This window comes from Dipodomys spectabilis, unplaced genomic scaffold (genome assembly GCF_019054845.1).
Source record: "Dipodomys spectabilis isolate Male_0828 unplaced genomic scaffold, ASM1905484v1 ptg000054l, whole genome shotgun sequence".
Lineage (NCBI taxonomy): Eukaryota > Metazoa > Chordata > Mammalia > Rodentia > Heteromyidae > Dipodomys > Dipodomys spectabilis.
In genome coordinates, this window is record NW_024870731.1 from 31,398,652 (window position 1) to 31,425,423 (window position 26,772).

The 26,772-nt window shown below is 40.7% G+C and overlaps 1 protein-coding gene across 5 annotated transcripts in view; it reads right to left on the reverse strand.

Annotated features, from left to right (window-relative positions):
* Positions 1-26,772, reverse strand: part of Foxp1 (forkhead box P1) — a 606,957-nt gene that overhangs the window by 319,391 nt on the left and 260,794 nt on the right. For 3 of the 5 annotated variants that reach the window (XM_042679675.1, XM_042679676.1, XM_042679673.1), the window contains exons 1-2: positions 23,139-23,296; positions 16,987-17,051 (exon numbers count right to left, since the gene is read on the reverse strand). The gene's annotated coding sequence lies outside the window, so the exon portion shown is untranslated. Of the gene's footprint in view, positions 1-16,986; positions 17,052-23,138; positions 23,297-26,772 lie in introns of those variants that run through there. The other 2 variants (XM_042679678.1, XM_042679674.1) reach the window with 1 other exon arrangement.

Here is a 26,772-nt window from a genome sequence, read left to right on the forward strand (position 1 = left end):
CTTTCCTCCATTTATTAAAGACCTAATGTTAACAACTAAGTATCTGTCAGGGCTTTCTTCTTCCTTGTCTGTGCATGGCTGTCCAAATCCCAGCCATCTCTTCGTGGTCTAAGGTCTCTTGCCACACTCAACTGTCTAACCCCAGGCTTGGGCTTCCCCCCTCAATGACTGGGCCTCAGTCAGGCCAGCCTTGTCCCTCCTCTGCAGGAATGACAACACACATGACCACTCTAGACTTTGAGCTTGCCCTGGTTGCTACCTGGAATGCCATTTCCTGAGCCTTTGCATGCCTGCCTCGTTTTCCTTCTTCCCCTAATAATCCAACAGGCAATAAGGCCTCTTCCCCTGCTCGGTTTCTATAATCACATTGTTTTGCTTTACTCCCCAGCAAATGATCCCTAACCCAGCTCTCGCTTATTAGCCTAGTATCTCCTTCTATGAGGCCACAAGAAGACAATCAGCACTGTCTGTCACAGTACTGTTTCCTCAGCATCCTGAATTATATCTGACACATGACCAGAAAAGGCAGCTGTACAATGAGCCCTCCTCCCTTTTTTCTATCCACCCAGAGGTGGAATCTCTACTTTCAGTGGGTGAGTGGGTGTGGGCTAATCATGTGATGAGCTTCAAAAAAGGCCATAGAACTGGAACACTGCCAGGTCTCCACCTAGCCTGAAGACACCATCCTTGATCCACTGTGCTGGAAAAGCCCACGGGGCTGATAGGTGCATGAAACCTTGTGGCTGTCCCAGCCATGGCTCAGTTCCTAGCAGAAGGCAGTCCAGTGAGTAACCTGAGCCAACTCCACTGGGAGCAGAGACTGATTGTCCTCCACCAAGCCTGCTCCAGAGGGAAGACTCCTATGAACAAATAGGGGTGCAAAACAATTCATAGAGCAGCTATAAGTGAAACAAAGAGGCCTGATGCTGGGTGAGAACTGATGACTGGCCTGCATACTAACGCTTCTGTGCTACATTCTGCCTCTCCTCCCTTCTAGGAATCTAGTCTTCCCAAATGCAAATCTGATCATCCAGTTCCATATACAACTATATTTGTGTATATATATATATATATATATATATATATATATATATGTATACATATATGTATATATGTATGCATTTGTGTATGTGTGTATGTATGTATGTACGTGGAAGCCCAAATATGAACACAGGTACATCCTTCCCACAGCCTGTATCCATGACCCGTGCTGACCAGTGTCTACCCTGGCAGCCTGGGATCAAAGTTCTGGGCTCAGTTCCTTCAGCACAGAGGATGTGGCCTTTTCGTTTTTTGTTGGGTTTTTTTTGGGTCCGGTCGTGGGGCCTGAACTCTGGGCCCGAGCGCTGTCCCTCAGCTCTTCAGCTCAAGGCTAGCACTCTACCACTTGAGCCACAGCACCACTTCCAGCTTTTTTCTTTTTGCTTATGTGGTGCTGAGGAATCGAACCCAGGGCCTCTGGCATGCAAGGCAAGCGATCTACCACTGAGCCACCTTCCCAGCTCGGATGTGGCCTTTTCGATTTGGCTCTTTGCTACCTCCTTCCTTTCTCTGCAAACACCACAGACCTCACCTGTGGCCCTCTCGCACTCATGGCCACACCACGTACTCATACTGTGTCCAGGGCTTGCTGCATGGGTGCTGCCTCCTAGCTGTGCTGAGGGGTCTCTCTTTCCACTGAGGAAGGTGGTAGCTGCTCACCCAGGGTGCTTAAGTTTCAGTGAAATGATACATAGGGCATTTAGCAAGGCCTGACATGGCAAATACTCAGTCATTAACTTCTCTTAACATTATCCTTAACAGTAAGAAAATTCTTGCATTAACTGCAAAATCATGGGTTTTACCTCTTGTGTCCTTCTACCTTCCCTTGAGGGGTAAGCACAGCACCCTGGACAGGATTCTACATGAAGATGATCTCTGACTTCTCACGGCCTGGCTGGCAATACCCTAAATGCCCCATCATGGACTTCCCCCAGATGAAAAGCAGCAGGAAAGCAGCAATCTGAGCCATCTGAGGGGACAACTCCTAATAAGTGAACAACCACACCCAGGCCCTTCTTGCATCTCCTTTGTGGTATTTAATGAGAATCACTGTTCTCTTGATGGAAGCATGAATTGATCCTAAGCTCCTAGGAAACACTCTGGAAATATATACACAATTTCACTGCACGTTCTCAAAATTCAAACAAGTACCACTTTCACCCAGCATCTCCCTTGCTGTTGAGTTTGTCCTCGCTCAATACCTCTCAGCTGGGGTGATCTCATTCCTCAGGGGACACTTGACAACATCTGGTGACATTCTGGGTTGCTACCTGTGGAATGGCCAGGTCGGGGAAGTGGCTGCTGCTACTGACATCTAGTGAGTAGAAGCCAGAGGTGCTGCCAAACATCCTAAAATGCACAGCATTGCATTTATCCATGATAAAGCATTACCCAAGCCAGACAGGTCAGTACCTGCCTATCATCCCACTACTCAGGAGGCTGAGGCTGGAGCATCATGAATTCAAGTTCAGCCTGGGTTACACAAAGAGACTTTCTCTCAATAAACCAAGGGCTAGGATGGTATCTCAGTGGTAGATGCCTAGCATAGACAAAGCCCTATGTTCAACCACCAGCACCATAAAGGGTTAAAAAGAAAAGGAATTACCCTTCTTCAGATGTCAGTATTACTGAGTAAAAACTCTCTTATTTGGAAATAATCATATAGGCTTGCTGAACTAAATGTACAAGCTTGTTCTCCAGCTCTGCTGTATACAATCTTCTACAGTCAACAAAGCTGAACTACTTAACTGTACTGCAACATACCCACACGTGGCTGTAAAGTAATAATGCTGCTTCATGCCAATGACTGCAGAAAGATACTGGGAACCTCTTTTTATGTTTCTTCAAAGTAGAAAAAATGAAGCACGATTGGGTTAAGTCAAAACTGTGATATGTCTCTCCCAAACTGCCCAACCAAAACAGTAAGAACCACAAAATATAAATTAAAATATTCTCATATATATACATACAAGAAGGAAAAAGAAAATTAATCATAGTATGTTTTATTAAATCCATTGTATCTAAATTTAGACATCATCTAAAATCTTTAAGATATCTGTCATGTTTCCCGTCCCCCGCACCCCTGAATTCTTTTTTTTTGGGGGGGGGGGGTCCGGTCATGGGGCCGGAACTCTGGGCCTGGGTGCTATCCCTCAGCGATTCAGCTCAACGCTAGCGCTCTACCACTTGAGCCACAGCACCACTTCCGGCTTTTTTTTCCTGCTATGTGGTGCTGAGGAATCGAACCCAGGGCCTCAAGCATGCAAGGCAAGTGCTCTACCACTGAGCCACCTTCCCAGCCCCTCCACCCCCCCCCCCCCCCGAATTCTTATGTAGCCCTTTTACCTTTAGCACCTATTTGGATCAGGAGCAGTGACATGAGCCATTTAGATATAAAGCAGCATTCTCAGGCTATACATATGATCTGAATAGGCAAATGGGCCAAAGACAGGTGGGAAGAAGCGTACCTTCCCATACCGTCATGTACCAAGTGATTCCTTGGGCCTTTCATGGCCTGTGGGCTGCAGGTTCCCAAGATGAAATACATTTCAATATAATAAATAGTCACCAGTAGTTACTGATTACCAGATTACACAGCTCAGATCTATTCTGCAATATGTGTGCAGGGGGTAGGGGGTATCTGGAATAAACATGGGTGTGTGGGTATCTACTGTGTGCTGACTTACTTTCCTTCAGAGATACATCCAGGAGTGCAAACCCTCATCTTAACACTCATGCTGACCCCAGGGACCTCTCCCAGAGGATAAGAACTAGAGAAAGTGTGCATTTTCTCTTTACACTTTCTTTCACTGGGAAAAAGATGAGTGCCAGTTGGTGGTCCTTAGACCCACTGATTAAACTCCTAGGGGAAGAAAAGAAACCCTAGTGTTTCTCTCTGCAGTTCCAACCTTGAGCTCAACACATACCAATGGGAGATGCTCCCTTACTTTCCTAGGCCCAAGCTCAGGCTTCAAAATGCTTTAAGAGACAATGCCAAATTTCCATCGGATTCTGGAGCCAGGGGAAAGAAGGATGCCAGTCCCCTTGAAAAGTACGAAGCACAGGGCTGGGAGAAGGCTGCATCCATGAGGAGGCCACAGAAGGAATACGGAGGAACAGCACTCCCACACTCCTAACAGCTGCTGAACACAACAGAGCCAAGAGTAAAAATGTAGTGAAGCTGCTTTGCCTGGCCAGTGTGTCTCAGGATGATGGGCCCATGGGTTGCATTTACATGAGAGCCTTGACTTTCTTTGCTCCCTGGCAGACCAGTGGTGCCTACACACCACCCAGAAGAAATGAATACTAATCGTGATCTAGTGAATGAAAGAATAATTTTCAAATGGCTTTCGTTTTTTATGTCTCTTTGTGTGTGGTGGTGGTGGTGGTGGGGTATTGTTTTGTGACAGTGCCAGGGCTTGAACTCACTCAAGGCCTAGATGCTGTTCTTCATCTTTTTCACTCATTACTTGAGCCATAGCTCCACTTGAAGTTTTTGCAGGTTAATTGGAGGTAAAGAATCTCACCAACTTTCCTGCCTGGGCTGGCTTGAACTAGGATCCTTGATTTCTGTGTCCTGAGTAGCTAGGATTCTAGGCGTGAGCCACAGATGCCTGGCTGGACTTAAGAGTACTTGGTGAATCCTGGTATAAAGGCAGTGGTTCATTAGCAACTCCAATGACAGCAGTCTTTCTTTTGCTCTTAGCATATGTCTGATCCTTCAAACCCTGACTGCTCCCCAAATTACAGACAATTAAGAGAACAAACACAGTCAACATGCTCGAGTCCAACTTTTGTAACTCATTAATAAACAAAAAGTTGAATAAGAACAAATGAGAAGTTTTTTCTGACTTAAAAAAAATGGAAACTCATTGTTAATATAAAGTTGCATTGAAATAAGCATGTTCATGGAGCAAAAACTGGTAGTGCATTTTGAAAAGCAGGAAGAGGAGTTCATAAGAACTTCCTCTGTCATATACAGTATATAATAACTATATAGTGTGTGAGAAATTACCTAATGAAATTATAGGATCCTTCCAGTGACAACTGTCTATTTCTAAATATCATACCACAGAGAAGTAAATAGAGAATGTTAACCCCATTCCAAAACTAGAAGGAGAACTTCGGCAGTTCGAATCAATCACCGTCCACCTCACAAACAATATGCAACATGCACTATTATCCTTCTATGTACTCCAGCCCTTGAGAAAACATGTCAGAGAGAGGCTCATTTGTATCAATCAATCACAAGACAGAGTCAGTGCCTAAATTCTCCTGCTACACAAAACCCAAATATTCAGAAAATGCACAGTAGTTGTCAAGCAGTGGAATTCTAATTTAATGTATGTCTCTATCAGATTTTTTTTAATAGAAGGAGGAGACAGTCAGGAAAAGGAAACTAAAGAAGGGAAGAGAGGAAGGAAAGAAAGGGGAAGAGGTGAAAAGGGGCATTTTTCTAGGGTGTGCATTTTGGCCTAATGCTCACCATATTCAATAGTTTGAAACACATGTGAATTTTCTTAATACCACTTGGAGAGAAGAAAAAAAAAAGAATGCAATCCAAGAAAGTATAAAATGTATACTTTGGTTTTCATTTTATTTAACAGCTTTTTTGTCATCCAGTTGTAACATTTCTTTATTTGGTTTTGGTATTACATCATGAAAGGAAGAAGCGGGGCGAGAGACAGGGACTGCCGCCCAATACAGGTGGCGACAGTCACCCAGTGACCAGGAGCATGGCGTTTCCTCTTCCCCAAACCCGTCTCCCCCTAGGTAATGTGCAAGAGTAGATTCAAGAAGTCTAATGGACCTTGACAGTGGTATTTTCTGAACCTGCAGTTCCAAGCACACTTGACTGAAGAGCAGCTTGAGCTCTGGTGTCCTTCCAGGTTAACGCTCAGTGTTGAGCACAGAGATTCTCACAGGTGCTCAGCAGCTATCAACTAGTGCTACAAGGACAAACAAGGTAACACATTATTGTCCTCTAAAAGTTGTACTTTGTAAGTTTTCAGGGTAGCCTTACTGAAACAACTAAAGAAAATTCTGACAGCACAGAACAAATTCGATGAAAGATTTGCTCAGGAACAAAGGAACAACTGATGTCCGGGATGATAAAACCATGAGCATATCATGGATTTTCCCTCGAAAAGGCATGTTCCCACTTTGCAAATCAAGTTGGGGTAGGGGGAAAATATCGGGAATGAATTTAGATCAGAAAAGACCTTCCCACCTAACACTGAGAGACGAGGTACACAAAGTTCACACACGTGTAGTGTGACTAGATGTCACACCATCACAGAAAGCATATGTACTCTGGTACCAAGAAATGATACTCTGTACCTCAGATTAATTTTAGTATTACTTCAAGGTAAAAGGAGAGTGGCAGGTGATCTAAGATTTCAACATCTTTTTAAAACTAATTCAAGGGATGATTCTACCGCAAACATCCCAAATGGCCACATCGATAATCATGAGGACCTGGAAAGAAGGGATTGAAAAACCCCCACCCCAATGACAGACCATACATCAACAGTAGTCACCATGGCAACCTTAAGACACAGGTGTTAGATGTCGTAACTTAGGAAGAGTCATGATATTCCAAAAACAGGAGCTGGAAACTAAAATACTACTCAGTACAAATGTTCCTTATAAAATAAGCTCTATTAAAAAAAAATAATGACCAAATATAGGAGTCTTTATTTCCTATTTCCTACAAGGGGAGCAGAAACGGTTTCTCTCTATTTCTCCTTACCTGTCATACTAAAATAAACCCTTGCTAAAACTATTTATAAAAATAAAGGAAGAACACAGACCAAATGTTCAATTGTTTAGGTGAAGTAACCATTGAATTTTTCTTCCTATATTCTTATTTTCCTAATGTCTTTTAATGTCATTTTATAATGAACAAATAAGCAACACATTTATGTAATCCACAAAAAGGTAGTTCTTCCTTCTCCACAGTCTCATAATGGTATTTCGCACACTATTTACCAACCATTTCCTAGATGCTTGAAAATTTGAGATCAACACACACGCAAAAAATCTGAAACACAAAACTGTGTTTCAGAAATTTTGAAGAATCTAGAAACTTTGATGTTCTTACTTAACTTGAAAGGTTGCTGAACTCATCAAACACTACCAATATTAGTGTAAGGTAATGTTGAGAGACTGATTTTTAGCTCAGGCTCAAATTGTTCTTTACTAATCTAGACAATATGCTAACCACACTAAACTGCCAAATATTGTGAAGATTAAAAGCAGTATATTCTAACGGCAAGATGTAAATGCAACCTCAGATTTAGAGAATAGACAGAAAAGGACAAAAGGCACAAGATTGCTTTGATTTTCTCTCATTGCAAGTTGTATCACAACCTAAACTTAGCATAAGTTGGGTTGCCAGGGCTGGAGATAAATGCAGTGACTTTTAACAAATAAGAATGTAAGAAGGTACTGCTCTTGGATAAGTAATAGAAACCACGTGTTAGTCAGCTTTCTTCACTATGACAAAATACCTGAGAGAAACCACTTAAAAAGAGGAAAGGTTTGTTTGGGCTCATAATGTCAAACGCTTCAATCCATGCTTGGCTGTCTGGCTCACTGCTTTGGGCCTGAGGTGAGGCAGCCCACCATGGCAGCAGAAAGGATGGTAGAGGAGGCTACTCACTTAATGGTAGCCAAGCAAAGGTGAAAGCAAAGAGCAAGACCAAAGGCAAGGTAAGTCCCCACTAAACCACTTCCTCCAACTAGGCTCCACCCCTAATAGCCCATTTGGGCATGAGTCATCAATGGATTATCCCTGCTGATGCAATCATCTTCCAGTAACGTCATCAGCTAGGGACAAACCTCTCAACACATAAGTCTCTGGGGACTTTGTGTACACTACACATAATCTAATTTCAGTAAGTAGCACAAATACATATATATGTGTATGTGTGTGTGTGTGTGTACATATATATATATATATATATATATATATATATATATATGAATTAAAATCTGAATATCTTTGACTCTTCTTCAGCGGATCAATGATTTCTACTTAGACAAACTCAATGGTCCGGTCTTTGTCACCATCTTTTTTTTTTTGGTCAGTCGTGGGGCCTGCACTCTGTGCCTAGACACTGTCCCTCAGCTCTTCAGCTTAAGGCTAGCGCTCTACCACTTGAGCCACAGCGCCACTTCCGGTTTTCTGATGGTTTATTGGAGAGAAGAGTTTCATGGACTTTCCTGCCCAAGCTGGCTTTGAACCTCAATCCTCAGATCTCAGCCTCCTGAGTAGCTAGGATGACAGGCATGAGCCACCAGCGCCCTGCCTGAAGTTTCAAAATATCTTGTAGATTTAAACTTACGACACATTAAGTTCCAGCTGACCACATTTCAAATGTTAGTGGCTATGTGTGGAGAGTGACATCCATTCTGAACAGGGTATTTCAGAAAGGAGAATGAACAAATGAATAGATGCATGTAGCTTACAGAACAAATTATTTTACCCTGGAAAAACAGTGCCCATCCGGTTAAAAATCTTTATCACACACACATAAATCCTCATGGCACAGGAAGGGGTGCTGACTTCTTATCCTATTTCTTGCATATCTGTCCCATTGAATGCCGTCTCGAGGGTAATCCTCATATCACAAGCTGGTCACAGTGCTCACTTTGAAAATCATCAGTCTAAATGAACTTTCAAGCAAAATCTGTAATGAATGGATTTCTGGACACTTCTGGTCTTGAGAGTGCTAAGACTCTTTGAAAGGGAAACAATCTGACCTTCTGCCAAGAGAATGGAGTGCTTCCAGCTTCCAGAACACCAACCAGGCCAACCCATGGACAGCAATACGCATAGTCCAGCTAGGGGTATGAGCTGGCTTTCCTAATTAAAAGTAATTTTATGCAACTTATCACACACTGTCAGGTAATCCACAGAACATATAATTACCTTTAATTATATACTACATACATACTAATATACAAAATTCAAGGGACAAGCTGTGTGATTTTCATACTTCAAAAGGCTGCATTTTTGAATGGAACAGGAAAAAAAAAGACATGTCATGGTTTTTCATCTTCCTCCCCATCATCTCTATCCAAAAGGTGTGGCACTGCAACAGCTCCTCGAACTAGGGAAGAACACAGAAACGACTCACTTCATTTTCTATTTACAAAGTCCCAATCCCTGGCAGTCTTTTAAAAAAAAAAAAGATGCCACAACTACCAAATCCAGCTCCGTAGTTAGCGACTACATGTTGTAACCGGTGAAGATTCCACCTATCACGTCTCTGAAATTCTGGGCATTATTAACATGAAGGTGATCCCTTTGGAGGACATTGATTTTATACAGTGATGCTTCCAAATTCTTCTAAAAGGGTTGGAGTCACCAGCAAGAGGGATATTTCTTCTATCTCTGTCAGGTGGAATACAGGTGAGTTTCTTCCTAAGCTGTCCAGGTGAGACGCTGGAAAATGTGTGCCCTCAGCAGACAGAGCAGCAAAAACCATTTGCTATTTGCTTTTGTGGTTTTTAGATTGTTCACTGTATAAAATATGGCTACTTGATAATTGCTGCAAATATTGTCTTTACTATCAAATATGTCTTTTGTGTACATTTCACCAAGTGGCTTCTACTTGAAAAGAACTCTATTGAGCATATTTCTCTGGAAATCAATATTTAAATTTTTTTTCCTTTGAAACTAACATTCAGAAAGAGACAGCTCTTGTTTACAGAGTAACTTAGTTTAGCATTATGGCTAACAATGTTTAAAAACAGCTAACTTAAGATACAAACATTTAAATTCTGCGTTTTAACTTTTGAGAGGCCACATCAGGTCTATGGCAATACCCAGAAAATAACAAACAAACAAACAAAAACAGCCATCTTCCTCAAATTCTATCCCTGCTAAGAGTATTTCAGGCCATTGTTCAATTAGCTTTAGGAGTAAGAACTCAAGGGGTTTTAAGCCATTTAAAATGTTACATGCCTGTCCCAAACCTTAAATATCTTGCCTTTAGGGCAAGAAGCTAGTCACAAAACACCTCATATTGCGCCTTGCATTCTATGGGAAATACCCATAGTAGCCAAGTCTATATGGATACAGAGTAAACTAGTTGTTGACCAAGGAGTGGGAGAATGGTGAAATATTATCCTAATACTAGTCTTCTTTTTTTCCCCACAAAGCTAGTGCTCTACCATTTAAGCCACAGTGCCACTTCTGGGTTTTTCTGAGTTGTTTATTGGAAATAAAAAGTGTCAGGGACTTTCCTATCCAAAAGCTGGCTTTCAACCGTGATCCTCAGTTCTCAGCTTCCTAAGTAGCTAGGATTTCAGGTGTGAGCCTCTGGTGCCCACCAGGTTCTAATACTAATCTTTTAATCTTCCTTTCCCTCGGCTTCTCCTTTCTTTCCCTTTTTCCTCCCTCCCTCCTTTCCTTCTTGGAATCACTCCAACATTTGAGCCACGCCCTCATCCATTTTTGCTTTAGCTTGTTCTTGAAGCATGGAATTGTGCTTTTGCCCAGGGCTGGCCCTTGACCTCAAGTACCTCCACCTACAAAGGGGCTACGATTTACAGATGTGTGCCACCATGTCCAGCTTGTTTTCTTGAGATGGAGTTTCACTAACTTTACCTGAGCTGGCCTGGAATTGTAATCTTCCTATCTCCGCTTCCCAAAAAGATGAGATTAAAGGCATGAATCATAATACCTAGCCCATAAGATTTCTTTTCTTTTTTTTTTTTTTTTTGCTTATGTGGTGCTGAGGAATCGAACCCAGGGCCTCATGCGTGCAAGGCAAGCGCTCTACCACTGAGCCACCTTCCCAGCCCCTAAGATTTCTTTTCTTGAGTGATAAAATGTTCAAGAACCAGGCAGGATGAATGGAAACTTGGGGAAGATACTAAAATTCATTCAAAACTATGAAGACTCTAAATGAGTGAAGTTTATGATGGGTGAATTATAACCTCAGTCAACCTGGGAAGAAGAAAATTCACATTCCCACTAACATTCACAATAGGACTGATGCGTAAGGTACAAGAAGATCACATTCATCTCCAATAGTGTCCTTGTACTGCTGAACATTCCCACACCCTTCTTTCCCGGGCACAGGATCCCTTCTGAGGGCGACCAGTACCTTCCCTTCCTCACACTCATCATCGCCACCATCATGTCTGTTTTCTCCACCAGAATGTAAATTCTATGAGGAGAGAGTATATGTCTAAGATTTTATCTTCTAGTATAGAACCCTCAATGACTTCTGTATGTGTGAATGAATGAAGGAATGAAACCATCAGAAGGGAGCAATTCAGTCAACCAAGAAATTATGTTCTAACTGCCCTCTCAAAGCTGCTCTCCAATTCCTCCCAGGCTCCTGGAAACCAATGAGGGAGAGATGTTTCTCAACAGCTCTTAAACGTTTGTGGAAGCTGGGTGCTGGTGCCTCACGCCTATAACCCTAGCTATTCAGGAGGCTGAGATCTAAGGATCGAGGTTCAAAGCCAGCCCAGGTAGGAAAGTCTATGAGAGTCTTATCTCCAATGAACCACCAGAAAACAGAAAGTGGTGCTTTGGCTCAAATCGCAGAGCATTAGCCTTCAGCAGAAAAGCTCAGAGACAACATCCAGGCCCTGAGTTTAAGTCCCAGTACTGATACCTGCCCTTCAAGGAAAAAAAAAATCCTGGAAATGTTAAAAAAAGAAAAGAAAAGAAAAATACCATCTTAAAAAACAGGGCAAGGTACAGATGGTCGTTTTTAGGAAGTACTCCATATCGTTTTAGATTTCTTTCCCCCACTGTGGTACACTGTTGCTCCATCCTCACAGATACCAAGAGATTCCCAAGGGCCAAGATGACAGAAGGATGTCCCTAGTCAAACCTACCTGTGCTGTAATGCTAGATGAGAGAAATTACCTTCTATTTTGCTGAAACCATTGCATATTGGGAGCTCTTTGTTACATCAGCTAAGACTTGATGATGAGTTGTATATCACATGACATGGTATGTCATGTGTTTGTGGGGACAGAGAGCACTCCGATGCTTAATTAAGCTGGCTGACTGATTCTATGCAGCCAATGTAGCCATCTGGTTATGCAATGAAGACTTTTTTACACTGTGTGCCTAACAGCTTCATGAATTAAGAGTTACATAATTCAAATGCCGAATGCTAGTAAAAGATCACTTCAATCATTCAAGAAGTATTACTGTCATTAAGTAAATATTTAAAGAAATACATACTTTCAAAGGCACCAATAAGTAACATTTCAAATAGCTGAATGGCATTTCAGCTTTTATTTACTCACTGGTTTTGGTGTTGAAGATCAACCCCAGGGTTTTGCACATGCTAGTCAGCCAACACTCTACTTCTGAGCTACCTTCCTCAGCCCTAGTGTTATTTTTATCCAAGAAATAATTTATAATACATAAGGCAATATGAATAAAGTATATACATTTATAGTTCCCTCATTTAGTATGAAAGAATGTGATCGGGTATGGGGAAAATTTTGTAATCATTAATTATGTGAAGTTTGAAGATGCCTAATACTTTATACTAACCACTTAATTATAACCCTGTGGGCGTGACAATGCTGTTCGACTTGTGATGTCATTAAGGATTGAACAAAAAATGATCAATTGTACAAACTAGATATGAGTTTTAAGCAAAATGTAATGAGGTGAACTGACATGGGTGAGGAGAAATGGAGAAAAATGCCACAGATCTTTATTAAACCATGAAGCTACAGCAGCTGCCACAGGAAGACATTAGTGTAATTGTGATCAGAGCCAAGTTTTCTTTCTAGTTTCCATCTAGACATTTGAGATGACCTTCTTCGGTAAGTTACTTATACTCTCCAGGACCACTTTCAAACTCAGTAAAGCAGGAATTACAATAATTGCCAGCTACTTCTCAGGAATGCCAGCAAGCAGGCCCAACTGTATAAAGCACTCTCATCTACTTGGAAGAAAATTATTATATCACTACCAAGTAGGATGACTGCTATTTATGGTTCTTCAAACCTTTAGTCTGTACTTTAAAAAATGGCTTCCTTTCTTTGAATTTGCCAGGCCAGGTGAATGCATGTAGCTAATTGTTCCTGCAGTGCCTATGTAGCACATTTTGCATCAATACTGACTGTGAAGAATTTCCAGATTTCAAATCTGGGATGGAGTGCTTGCTCTTGGAAACCCTTAGCCTTTTTGCAGTGGGAATGATGGGCTGGATTTGGTCATGGCTAGATGGCAATGTCTTAAGAGACTTTAAGGATTTTTCATCAGGAATAAAAATGCTAGCTACTATGCCCATTTTATAGACCTTTTAAAATCTTTTATTTCTAATAAAGTGTTTTTCTATTATTATATACAAGCGAACGAGATACCTAAGATTTTGTCTTTGAAAGATCCTTGAGCTTTCTTAAAGGTAGACACTACATATTTGTATATGAGCCTATAGATCCTAATTTTCCTAAAACAATTGAAATAGGCATGAAAATATGGAATATATACAATAAAATGAAAAAATGTTATTTTTCTTAACAATTACATTACTGTTAATAATCAAATAAATACAATAGATTCATTATGGAAAAGTTAAAAATAAACTTTAAGTTTAAGAGTAAACTTAAAATAAGTCAAAAATAATGAAATGTTCATTATGAAAGAATAAAAACAGTGATTACGGCTGGGCACTGGTGGCTTACACCTGTAATCCTACCTACTCAGCAGGTTGAGGTATGAGGACTGAAGTTCAGTGCCACCTCAGGCAGACAAATCTGAGAAATTCTTATCTCCAATGAATGAGCATAAAATGTCAGAAGTGATGGAATGGCCGACATGTCAATCTTAAGCAGAAAAAGCCAAATGAGAACACAAGGCCCTGAGTTGAGTTGAAGCCCTAGCACTGGCCCAAAAACAAAAATCAAAAAAACCACAAAGACTGTAACAAAAGCAAAGCCAAGGACCATTACATAGACTGCAAAAAAACTTACTGTGATGTAGCCAGCAATCCAGTCAAACAGAGAAACTACAAAGATGCATTACTTGGCTTTCTTTGAATTATGAAAGGAAGCATCAGAGAAAGAAAATATTTGGGGATCCAGAAATCTAATGAAGGTGCTTATTTGCAGGATATCAAATGATACAAAAGAGCATGTGCTTGACAGTGATTATGAAAAAAAGCATTTCATAATAAACATGAAGCTATCCATCTCAGTCCAGGCTAATGACAAATTCCTGGAAGATTTGTTTCTGCAATGTGTTTTTTTTTCTCAATGCACCATATTTTTATGTTTGAACAATTCCATGGAACGGGGAAGGGGTGGGAATCATATTTGCCTAACAGACATTGTGACTATATCAAGCAAAAGCAAAAGGGGTGATAGGATCAAGCTCTTATTTGAAGCTAGGTGGATAAGGATCAAGCTCTCTGTCTCTGTCTCTGTCTCTCTCTCTCTCTCTCTCTCACACACACACACACACACACACGTCCATAGGGTGTTAGAGATGAAATCCAAGATTTCACAAGTGCTAGGAAGGCATTCTCATATTCAGCCACACCACAAACCCTCAACTTTATCTTTTTTCTTTCCTTCTTTCTCTTTCTTTCTTTCTTTCTTTCTTTCTTTCTTTCTTTCTTTCTTTCTTTCTTTCTTTCTTTCTTTCTTTCTTTCTTTCTTTCTTTCTTTCTTTCTTTCTTTCTTTCTTTCGTCGTGGGGCTTGAACTCTGGGCCTGTGCACTGTCCCTCAGCTCTTAAGCTCAAGGCTAACTTTCTACCACTTGAGCTACAGTGCCACTTCCAGTTTTCTGAGCGGTTTATTGGAGATAAGAGTCTCACGGACTTTCATGCCCTGGCTGGCTTTCAACCACGATCCTCAGATCTCAGCCTCCTGAGTAGCTAGGATTACAGGCGAGCCACCGGCTTCCAGCTATATCCTCAACTTTTTCTATCTAACTGCTTTTCCAGCTTTGTTGAATCACTGTTTTTAACGTCACCAGGAATCTCAGCTAACAGGAAGAGGTGAATTAAGCACCTGCAAGACTTTGAAGGAGGTGAATCTTGGACTGTGATCTACTCTGAGAGGTGACAGACACCAGAGAGAAAATGGCATCAAAGTGGCTGTGGCCCCCAAAACAAAAAAAAATATTTATTAACTGGACTTGGGTAGAAAAAGTTTGCAGAGTCTTCATAAGGACTAAATTTGGAAACTGAGTCACACAGCCAAGTGTGAAGTGAATTGCCATATCGTGCTGTGGATATTTATCCTGAGTACATATTGGGATCAGCTTCCCCTGTCCTGGAATGTCTGGTGTGGATCTCTAACTTCTACAAGGATAATCGGGGGTTTGCCACAAATGTTTCACTTAAACAACAGTGAAGTAAAGCAAGTTGGATTTTCCCCCTCTTTGGATGCCAATCAAATATGCTAGGAGGCAACTATAAAAATAAATCTATGGAGCTGGGAAGGTGGCTCAGTGGTAGAGTGCCTACCTTACATGCACGAGGCCCTGGGTTTGATTTCTCAGCACCACATAAGCAGAAATAGACGGAAGTGGCACTGTGGCTCAAGTGGTAGAGCACTAGCCTTGAGCTGAAGAGCTCAGGGACAGCACCCAGACCTAGAGTTCAGGCCCCACAAGGGACAGAAAAAAAAAATCTATTTTCTTTAAAATACATTCTAAAACCAAAAGCCCTATGTGAGAATGAAGACAAAACCAAACAAACCATCTTCCGGCTCTAAAAGTTCTATAACAAAACCCTCTTGGACTAAATAGTAAGAAGTCTTCATTGTATAAATAGATAAACTGGAGCAAAGGCTTTATTCAACCATGCCAGAAATGAACTTGTTAAACAGACAGAGAGCCACTAAATGAAATGAAACAGCCAAAGGCCCAAATTCAAAAATGAAACAGACCACTACTCAAGAAATAGGAGACATGAAAATGTCCAAATTATCTTGCGCAAGGTGACCCTGGCCCTTCCCACAGTATTTTTTTTTTTTTTTTTTTTGCCAGTCCTGGGGCTTGAATTCAAGGCCTGGGCACTGTCCCTGAGATTCCTTTGCTCAAAGCTAGCACTCTACCACTTAAGCCACAGTGCCACTTCTGGCTTTTTTTGTTTATGTAGTACTAAGGAATTGAACCCAGGACTTCGTGCATGCTAGGCTAGCACTCTACATTCCCAGCCCCACAGCATATTTTTGAAAGTAAGTATATAAATAAAAAAAATATAAATATAAAAAATAAATCTCAAGTAAATATATACGAACGAGAAGCACTTTAATGTATTTTTTTCAGCTGTCCCTCCCTCATTAAAAACAAAACAAAACAAAACATGAATTTGAGAAAATTAAAGTTGGCTTTTAGTTCATCAAGTTACATTAGTCTCTCTGAAAACTTCTCATTTTTAAAATCAAGTACTCATTTGATTTCCAAGCAAGGTCAAGAGAACAAGGCAGCCCAACGCTGACATTACAGGGATGTGCACCGCTCTGCTCAGCAGTTCCCTCAATGTGGCGCGTTGCTATGGTGCCTGCCTATTAATTTTTTAAAGAAGTCAATTACAAAGAAAATGAGCATAAATCAGACAACACCACTTCAGCACAGAACATTGACAGGCCTTACTCTTGTTTGCAGTGAGTTAATTTTATGAATCACCACTTTTTTGTGTGTAATGTGAATATTCCTTTCTAACTTTAAACCTACCAACTCGACAAGCACAAGTTATTAAAAGTTCAACTTCAACAAATGGGAAAGTTTGACATCATTTGGGGGAAAAATTGTGACACAATAGGATTGTTTCTTGAGAACAATCTTGTAAGACTTCTAAAAACAAGTGACATATATACCACAAACACACACATGTAGATTTCACAAGTAGAGATCTGTGGCAACAACCAAACTGGAAGATCTCCAAGGTGATGAAGAGAGTTCTAAATATAATTCCACTAATAATATTCACATTTACCTTTTCTTTTTGGCTTCTGTCAAGCAATCTTCAGTTATAGTCACCTCAAAAGGTCACCTCTCACCCTGAAAGCAAAAGAGAACATCACAATCTGAGTGACACAAGCAGCATCCCCCAGCTTAGTACCTACAGGAGCAAAAACAGTACAGGAGCTCAGCTATGGTTACTGGCAAGTGACTTACAGAGTACAAGAGAGGAGGGGAGGGGAGGGGAGGGGAGGGGAGGGGAGGGGAGAGGAGGGGAGGGGAGAGGAGAGGAGGGGAGAGGAGAGGAGAGAAGAGAAGAGAAGAGAAGAGAAGGCCTGGAGATGGCCACTTGTCTGGACCTGTCTGTTCCTCAAGACACCAAAATCAACTTGGGATGGAAAAAGTCAAGGTGAAACCTTTCACATTTTACATATGAACTTTTTCTCATATTGCCTGTAATATGAGAAAAAAATTATTTTTCATGTGGAATAATATATGACTCATAAGCCTTTGTTTTTGGAAACCAGACTGATACTTGATCACGTCTCTGTTTGGTTAACATCCCCAACATCTCTAATTTCATTAAAGCAAAAGCTTTATTTTGTTTTTCCCTCTTCAGAAAGGAGCTCGCTCTTGGAGATATGATGTGTGGTACTACTTTTGGACAATGAATAAAAGCACAATTTTTTTATTTTTGATGTGGGGGGGGTTGGTTAATTGGTGGTGAAAGCTGTTCACAGAGCATGTATCTCTACCAGATATACTAAGTTAAATACAAATGATTCGTGTCAGATGAAATAAACAACTGAAACCAAGCTTCCTAAAGCACAAAGAGAGCAGGAAACACATTTTCTCCCACATCACTCCTGCATCTGCATACCTCCCTATGCAAAGCAGAATGTCAGCCTGTAAGAAACACTGCGAGCCGCCCATCGAACTCAGATCAACATATGGCCCAAGTGAAAAGAAAAACATTTGTTTATTAATTTTAGATCAAGTTACTAACAGGGTTGAGGATTCATTCCCCATCCACTTGGCCAAATGCTCAAATAATGTTTTTGAAGGTGATGAAAGCCTCTCATTATTTTACTAATAGGCAGATTGCTTTTTGCTCGCTCATGAGAACAATATGTAAGGAAGTAGTTTAGATTTTATATGAACAGATCCCTGCTTCTACTTCTGTCAGTCTCGAATGTAGAAGGCAAGTCACACTGATAAGAAGAGTAAAATCTTCCTTCAGTAGGACTAAAAAAAATTTCAAGTGGCACTTTGCTGTGTACTATCTTTGAAGAATTGATCTGAGGCCAATTTATGACATTTCCACAAGCAAGTGGATGCAGATTCTTGCCATTAAGATTGGAAAAAAAAAATGATGCCGGCTCTGAGTGAAATCATTATTTTCATGTTTACTGTAAGAGGAAATTGGAAGGTTTCACCATAAATGTTCATCATTTGGGTGGGGAAAACCCAAGCTTGGAGACCTTCGAATTACTATTTTGTAACCTGCCCCAATCCCTTTTTTTGTTTGTTTGTTTTTACACAAAGCAATTCAAATTGAAAATGAAAACCTTGTTGTTTTACTGCCGAACTGCGTCCTCGGGATGGATTTCTCTTGTAGTGAGAAGCTGGCGATGGTTAAGAAAGCACCACAGAGCTGTGATGGTCAGATATATCTATCTGCAAAGCTGTCCTACTGTACTCAAACAAGAGCTCCCAGGTGCAAGGCACAGAAGAGTCATCCACCTAAAAATGTCTACAGCCATCAGTCTTTCACTCATCCAATGAGCCTTGTTTTCTTTTTTAAGTACTGGACATTGAACTTAGGGTTTACACATACTTCACAAGCGCTCTACCACTGGGCTACATCCCCAACCCTCATCAAATCTTAAAATGTACACGTGAACTTTGGCAGACCCCTGTGCAATTCAAAGCAAGAAAAGACCCTTTTCTCCCTCCTTTTGCCTTGACATGCTCTCCAGTGCATGCACTCTAAAGTAACTTATATGTTTATCTACTGAGCTGTGTCTATTTTTTGCATGTTTGGCAGTCAGAACTATAGTATCAGACTTTGCAATGCAGATGAGATTTGCTATCATATAGGCCTGACAAACAACTGGACCTCATTAAAATTTAATTAAAAAAAAAAACCTGCTGAAATGCCTACTTTGCATAAAGTTATCTCTAGTGCTACATTAAAACCTGCAGAATATTTTCAGGTAAGTAGGGGTCTTGTTTCCCTATTCATCTACCTTCTCTGCTCACTATCTACATCCAGTGTATAACCGAATGGAAATAGAAGCTGGTTCACCCTTTTGATTTTCAATGTAATTTTTCCCAGGGGCAGAGAGTTAAAAAAAAAAAAGAATTAATAATAACAAAACTATATAACTGACCCTCTAACCTACACACACTAAAGCAATGCAAAATTGGCTACATTTAATGTTCACTTATACATAAAAAAATTGGCAGTGAGATGTAAACTCTATTCCATAAATTTTCATGCACATGCACATTTGACCACTCATTAATTTATTTCTGTTGATTTTAGTTTCCAGAAAATGTATCCATTAGCAAAGTAATCTGAAAGATTTTTCCCCCCAGTTTGGCTGCGAAAAGATTAATAGTTCAACAGCTGTTTGCCATCATGCTGAATTAAATAAAATGTGTCAATACAATAGACAAGAAAATTAGGGGGTAGTGCTGGGGCCTGAGTGGGCATCATTAGAAGCTTAGAAGAATCAGAAACCAACAACGGAAAGAAAAATATGCTGTTCACCTTTTGCCAAAAGCATAAAACATGCAGTTCCCAATCTGTATTCGCTATTCATTCACTTTTGTTGGTCAAATGCATCAACTATTTACCTGTGTGTTTGCTGGTAGCATACTATTAGAATTAAAATATTACGCAGAGCTTTTAAGTAAAACTTTAAAACATGAAAACTTTTTAAAATAAAGAGATAAGGTAAAAGAAATATATTCTCTCCAGTCCATTTGCCTTTTAAAAAAAGAAATGCCTATGCTATACAAATTACATTTTTTTTCTCTTTCTTTCTTAAAGTCTCCTCCTGGTTTAGGTTTTAAAAAGGAGCCAAGGAGCCGGTAAACAGAACATGTCCTTTCTGTCATTCTCTGCAATGACAAATGTCCTGTGAACAAGTACAGCTGCTCCCGGTCTCTTCCCTACTGACCATGTGCTTTTTGCCTGAGGCTACATGGTGATCAGAAAGACCAAGAGGAAGCCCCACATTTCACCTGCCACATCTACTACTAACCTAACACTTTCCCTGTTCTGCCCTGGTCTCCATTCGTAGCTTTGCACTGTGCCGCTCCTGTGTGATTGTAATGCTTCAAGTTGGCACTTTCTATGGCATATTTCCCCTCTCACTGAATCCGTCTGATAAGTAATACAAAAAGCAGGCACTCACAGGTCCAACTTGGAACTGACTTGCAGGTAAGTGTGGAGGTGTGATCTTCCTTCACACAGACTGAGAAGGGACAACACAAGGGCTGGGATTTTTTTTTTGTTTTTTTGTTTTGTGTGTGTGTGTGTGTGTGTGTGTGTGTGTGTGTGTTTATTCTATTAAAAGTATTTCCTCCTTTTCTTTCATGGCAGCTAAAACAAATGATGGGGTTTTCTTCCCTGTACTTCGCATTATGAAATCGTGCAAAAGAGGCCCTCCAGGAGGACCAAGGGAGATACCTCAAGCTTCAGCACAGCTAGCGCTGGATGAGAACCCTCTGAGTGCCCAACCCATTGGGGGATGGAAATCAGTAGAGCCAGCCCTCAAGGAAGAGGACCCCCTCTTTCTCTGAAGTCCAGGAACATGGCTCAAATTCCCAGACCCTCAGACCCTGCAAGAGAGGCACACAAGTCATTTGTGAAAATAGGTACAAATAGGCCAATTTCCAAGAGAGGGCTGCCTCTTTAAGTAGTCAATCTTAACCCATGCTGGCTTTCTTCATCTTATTTTTCAATGATTTCTTCAAAAACAAGAGATATATCAACACATATTTGACTAGTTGGAAAACGATCACACAAGGGTCACTGTCTTGTCTACACTTAGAAAAACCTTCTTGGAAATCAGCTTTACAGACATGGAAAGGCGGTTAAGAAAGAAAAAAAAAAGTTAGAAAAAGAGGAAGAACGAAAAACAATAAAACAGCAGAGAGTAAACGGAGGGTAAGAAGCGAAGATAGACAGTGGAAAGGAGAAACTTCTGACCAGCTCAGGTCCTGGCCACCAGAAGTGACCTTAAGACACCACACATGCTCCTTAGTGTGTAAACACTAGATCCCTTTGCTTGGTTTGATCAAAGAACTTAAGTATTTTGCATCCAAATCCATCATTTCCCAAATCCTAATCTTATTCCTGCAGACCACATTTCCCTTCTATTCTCCTCATCCTCAAACCAGGATGCCTAACTTTGGTGTCCATTCTAGTAGACAAGAAAAAAAAATATCTAAAATACTCTACAAAGCAAGCCACGTGGCACAAGCAATCCAAGCCAAGGCTTGCTGGTAAAATCTCTGTAGTAGGCTGGCTGGCAGGCAGGGCCTCCTAAGAATGCTACCTCCCTGGATAGATCTGGCTCATTTGCAAGAATGACTCTCTCTTACCTTCCACAAAAGTAAAACCCTGGCCACGGCCACGTGAAAATATTTTATAGGTATCCTTTAGCAGCCTTTACGTGTTGAAACCCAAAAACAATATTTGCTGTTTTGCTTTTGAAGCCCTAACAAAGCCTTTGTTTTAGATTTACCTTTGGTGTGCAATAAGAGTTAATAATCAAATCCATCCCCACCCCCACAAATGTTAAACAAAAAGATAAAAGAAATGCAAATAGCTATTGTCATGGAAAGTTAAAGTACCTGTCTGTATTTTTAAGTGAAAACTATTATCTCTATCAATCAAAATTTAAGAATACAATAGCGCTAATCACAGAAGGTGCTCTGTCGAGTTACTTTCTCTCGGGGAGGAAAAAAAAAAGTATTTTTCCCTCTTAAAAAACCGAGTATAAAAGTCATATACTTACAATTAGATAGAGTATTTGTAATTTTATTATTAAAAGCCGTCAGCAGCCTCACTGTTAATCAATGCTTCTAAGTCTCCAGACTGATTTGTACCCAAGTCCCCACATATTTTTTAATAAGGTTGATGAAATTTTATTTAAATTCTCCCACTTTCCAACCTGTGGGGTAACAGCACACTCTTCTGTTGAAAACAGTTACTCAGTCAGAGGCAGCAGATGAGTGGGAAGGAAGAACTCATTTCAGAGGCACGATGTAATTCCCGCACCCTGAAATACCTAGACCGGGGACAGAGTTCCTGTGGGCATCTCTTAGGAAAATGATAAACACTCTCACCTCAAAAAAGAAAAACAAAAGCTCACCCCGACCCAGAGATATCCAAGTACAACAATTTCCCTGGGTCTGTTAATTCACTTGAAAAATAAAGATTGCATCCGCCCCTCATCAGAACAACAACAACAAAAAATAACAAGACCCCGGATAGTAAAAACAAACAGCACCAGATTAAAATTCCTAGAGCAAACAGTTAAGCCAGGATTCCATTATTGCAGACTGAGCCTGCATGGATGTCTTCTTCACTGTGGGGCCAAAAGGCTGTCATTTACCCCAGCAAGATCAGATTTCCTTCCCTCTCTACCGCCTCCCAGAGCACCACGCCAACATCTCCAGTGTGCTATTAATATCAATAAAGAGATGGTTCGATTTCCACACAAGAAAAACCCTTCCTATTCCTGCACACGGACCTTCAGGGAGGCCCCTGGCCCGGTCCACACAATACAGCAACAGAGTTTCCCCAGCTTTCTTCCAGTTCACTTTTGTACACTGTTGGAAGGCTTTTAGCAAACAATGTCAGCATTATCTGCGGGATAGTTACAAAACAGGGTTTGTGAGCACAAAGCATAATAAAGCTGCGCTCCCTCTCTCCCTTTTCTTTTGCATTCTGTCCAGTCCCCCAAAGCCTCTTTCTCCCAGCCAGTCCAAAACCCGGCCACCATTGCCTACGAGGCACCTGTCCTGCGCTATTCCCCAGGCAGCCACCAACTGACCAAGGGCCCGGAACCAGACTGGCTTTCCGGAGGTGCCCAGCAGGGCAGCCCAGTACCCTCTCATGTTTGTAAAACGAAACAGAAGTGGCGGCTTGGCTTGGTCCACACTTACCCCGTCATGGTGGAGAGGCAAAGCTTTGGGGCAGGAAAGGCAATGTTCACACAATGGAAGAAAAGTTGAGTTTGGAAGGAAGAAAGTACAGGCAGGCACTTGGAAGCCCGCAGGCTCCCGGGGCTCCCAAGCTGGCTGCAGAGGGAGGAAGGACTGAAGGTATGTGGGTTAAACGTAACAAAAGCCACTGCCTTACTCTAGATTAAATATGCAGGAAGAGGCCCCTTTGCATAAACACAAACACTCAGCAAATGAATAACTGGCTCAATCAGACGCCCGCTGTGCCTTCTACCTGTCCTCCTCTCTCTGACAAGAAGACACTGCCAGGTCTCGGGGACACCATAAAACAGGAGACCCTTAAATGCGATGTTGCTATAATAACAATTAAAATGAATTGCATTCATTAGTAATTAAGAATTCACTCCCGCGGGGGAGGGGGAGGTTGGCAGGGAGGGAGATAGAGTACTATTGTATTTCAAGCGACTCCAAAAAGAACTTGGCACCCTTCACACCAGCAGAGTTCTGCTGTGGGCTGCGTTTACAGAGCTAACGTTCAGTGTGAGCTTTTAAACAAGCACAATTTAAGGTAAAAGATACAACTGCCTGTTTCTCCGCATCGTGGCATGATAAACTGATCTTGTGAGTCTGTGCCTTGAGAAAGCTATATTTCACCTGGACTTACAAAGATTCACATATAAAATACGTGCATGCATACCCATGTGTAGATGAACGCATGTATACCCACACACGTACACATATGGATATATATAAAGGCAATACACATGCACATTCAACGTCAGGACACTCTCTGGTTCACTAATCATTTAAAGAAAATAATGGGGAGTTTTCCAAAAATATATCCAAAATGCCTTCCTGTTAAATGTCACCCACCAATCTAGGCCAGTCATTTAAAAGCATCACCCACGTATTAGAAGGGATGCTTTTAACTGAATGGCCTCAACCACTTATAATTTCAATTAAATAATATAATTATAGTCAACAATTTTTCTCCATTTCGACAGAAAATATGCCATACCTCAATGTAATTAGTCGTTAGAACCCAGGAATTTAAACGAGAGAGAGAGAGAGAGAGAGAGAGAGAGAGAGAGACACGCACTGGGAATTCTCTACTACCTTTTCCCACTTTGTGTAAATTCACTACCAGGGACCTCTTGTTCTGTGATCCAGCCACATGTGGATCTTAGTAACTGAATAATTCTTAATGCATTTTTTCAGTGTTTAATGATCTCTGCTGAAACATGAGTTAAGATTAGGTTCATCTTCTCCTTTCTAATGCCATCTGTACTTTGGGGGCAAATCCAACACTGCTTTTCTATAAGATAGGTTTCTATTGTAATTTACATTCAAAAGGCTCAAATGTGGATTCTTCTCAGCCTCAGGAGGAAACTCAACTCTCCTAGCCAAGAGAAATAAAGTGCTTTCTAATTCAAAATCAAGTTTTATTTTATTAGTACAATATATCATCTGAATGAAAAAAAAAATCAGCACCGAAGTTTTGTTTTTTAATGTTACAAACAAAAAGCTTACTTCAAATATATATTATGGTAATTTTGGAGGAAAAGAAAATTTTAAATAAAAGGAAGAAAGAAGAACGTATAGGTTCTCTGAGAGAAACTCTCAGGGTGACTAAAAGATTGGTTTTGTTCACTAGTTTGGCCTTGAAGTGACCTTCTAAACAAGGTGTTAGACAATCTGCCTCTCTGGACAATCATGATCTGATACTGACACAAACCATGGACCAAAATTCAATCAGTACATCCCTGTGAGAAAACCTTTTTCCATCCCAGAGAAATTTCTGAGGACTATTTTGCTGGTTGGAGTGGATAGTTAGACTTCCCACTTCCTTATCTCCTCCTGGTTGAGCCAGCTCATAGAAGTGCTGTTAGGAGTCCAATAGTAATGCTTCTGTCATTCAAACCTGGATGTCACATATACAGTTATAGGTAGGATCTAATTCCATATGCATTAGGTATTGTCCTTGAAAGGAATGCTTTAATGAGGGCTGGGAAATAAAGATGATGGATCCAGGTAAGGGATCCATGCATTGGGGCCCAGGTAAGCTTGTCTTGGAAGAGTGCTGGCTACAAGAGCAATGTGCACAGACACAGACAGGGGTTGTGACAAAAATCCCTGCGCATGCTTTAGATGTTGCGTGACACATACTGATGCATAGAGTCAAAGATGTCATCCTTACACAAGCGCCACTTGCTGTAAGCATGAGAGAAAATGAAGGAGGAGGATGAAAGGGGGGTGCAGTTGCAGTGAGACCTCTAGAAAATAAACAGGGTGTACAGTTTCAAAGGCTTCAGACACAGACATTTCATTGTTCAAGCCAATTATCAGCGGAAAATAATAACAACAGATGGATTCGGAGTCACTGACTTTTCATATGCACTTCATCTCGGCGGAGCAGATGATGAAACAGGAGAGCTATCTCAAAAAGGCAAAACATCTTGCAGTAAAAGAACTCTACAGTCCAGATGGGGACCTTCTAAGGCTGCTGATTATCTGCTTATAATGTTGTAAGATAGACTTACTAAAACATTTCAAGAACTGATCAGATAGGATGCGTACAATGGCTTCATTATTGGGAAGCAATCGTCTCAGACTTGTGACTGACCCCCCCCCCCCACCACCACCCTGGCAGAAATTTCAATAAGGTTAAGGCTCTGGAAGTTTCCTGTGCACTCATCAGGGACAGCAGGTTCTAACTCAAACTGGAAAATCTGTGCACCATGGGAAAATAAACCATTGCCTACAGAAACTGCATTTGTCCCTTTTTCTCTTTTGAATGAGGGAAGAAAGACAAACTAGGACTGTAAAATGGGTATTAGATGATTCTGAGGTACTGAATCACGATGGGAAAAGGAAGAGAAAATGGCTCTAGCTCAGCAGTCCCTCGTTACAGGCATTCGGTGATAAAATATCATCCTTAAGATGCAGTTAGAACATCTTAACTATCCCTTGTCATTGGTGACTGCAAAAGATAATTTGTTTTTAGTGGGAAATAAATATAAATTTCAATGGTGGTGTGATTAACTATTCTAATAAAGGCTAACCAAATACTTAGGCAAAAACTCACACACTAACACAATCTCAAAAAGTTGAATGCCTTGAAATCAAACTCACTAGTAAAATCCATGACCTGAGGAACCAATAAAAAGTCAGGGAAAAAATTACATCTTTTATCAGGTAGGCCTTATCTCTGCTATAATAATGTATCTGATTTGTCTCCACTCATTCACCATCAATTTCACATTCATCATTCTGCAGAGATTTTCTCTGAATTGATATAAAATAAGGTTAAAGTCATTATGCTAAGAAAAAATAAAGCAGATCTCCTCCCCCTATTTACTAATACGCCTAACATTTTTAAAAAAAGTATTTTTATGAACACACTGTGTTGACTTCACAAGTTTATAACGTAAGTAAAAAAAAAAATTCCCAGTTAGGATTTCTTTCAAAGTACTCTAACAAAAGTAAATTCATAGCAGAACACACAGGCACGAAGAAAATATCGCCCAGGGCAAAATTCTGCAACTGCTTTAAGAAGCAAACAAGAACACAAAAGATGTGTAATGCGACCATCTGGCTCTCCTCATACAATATCAAT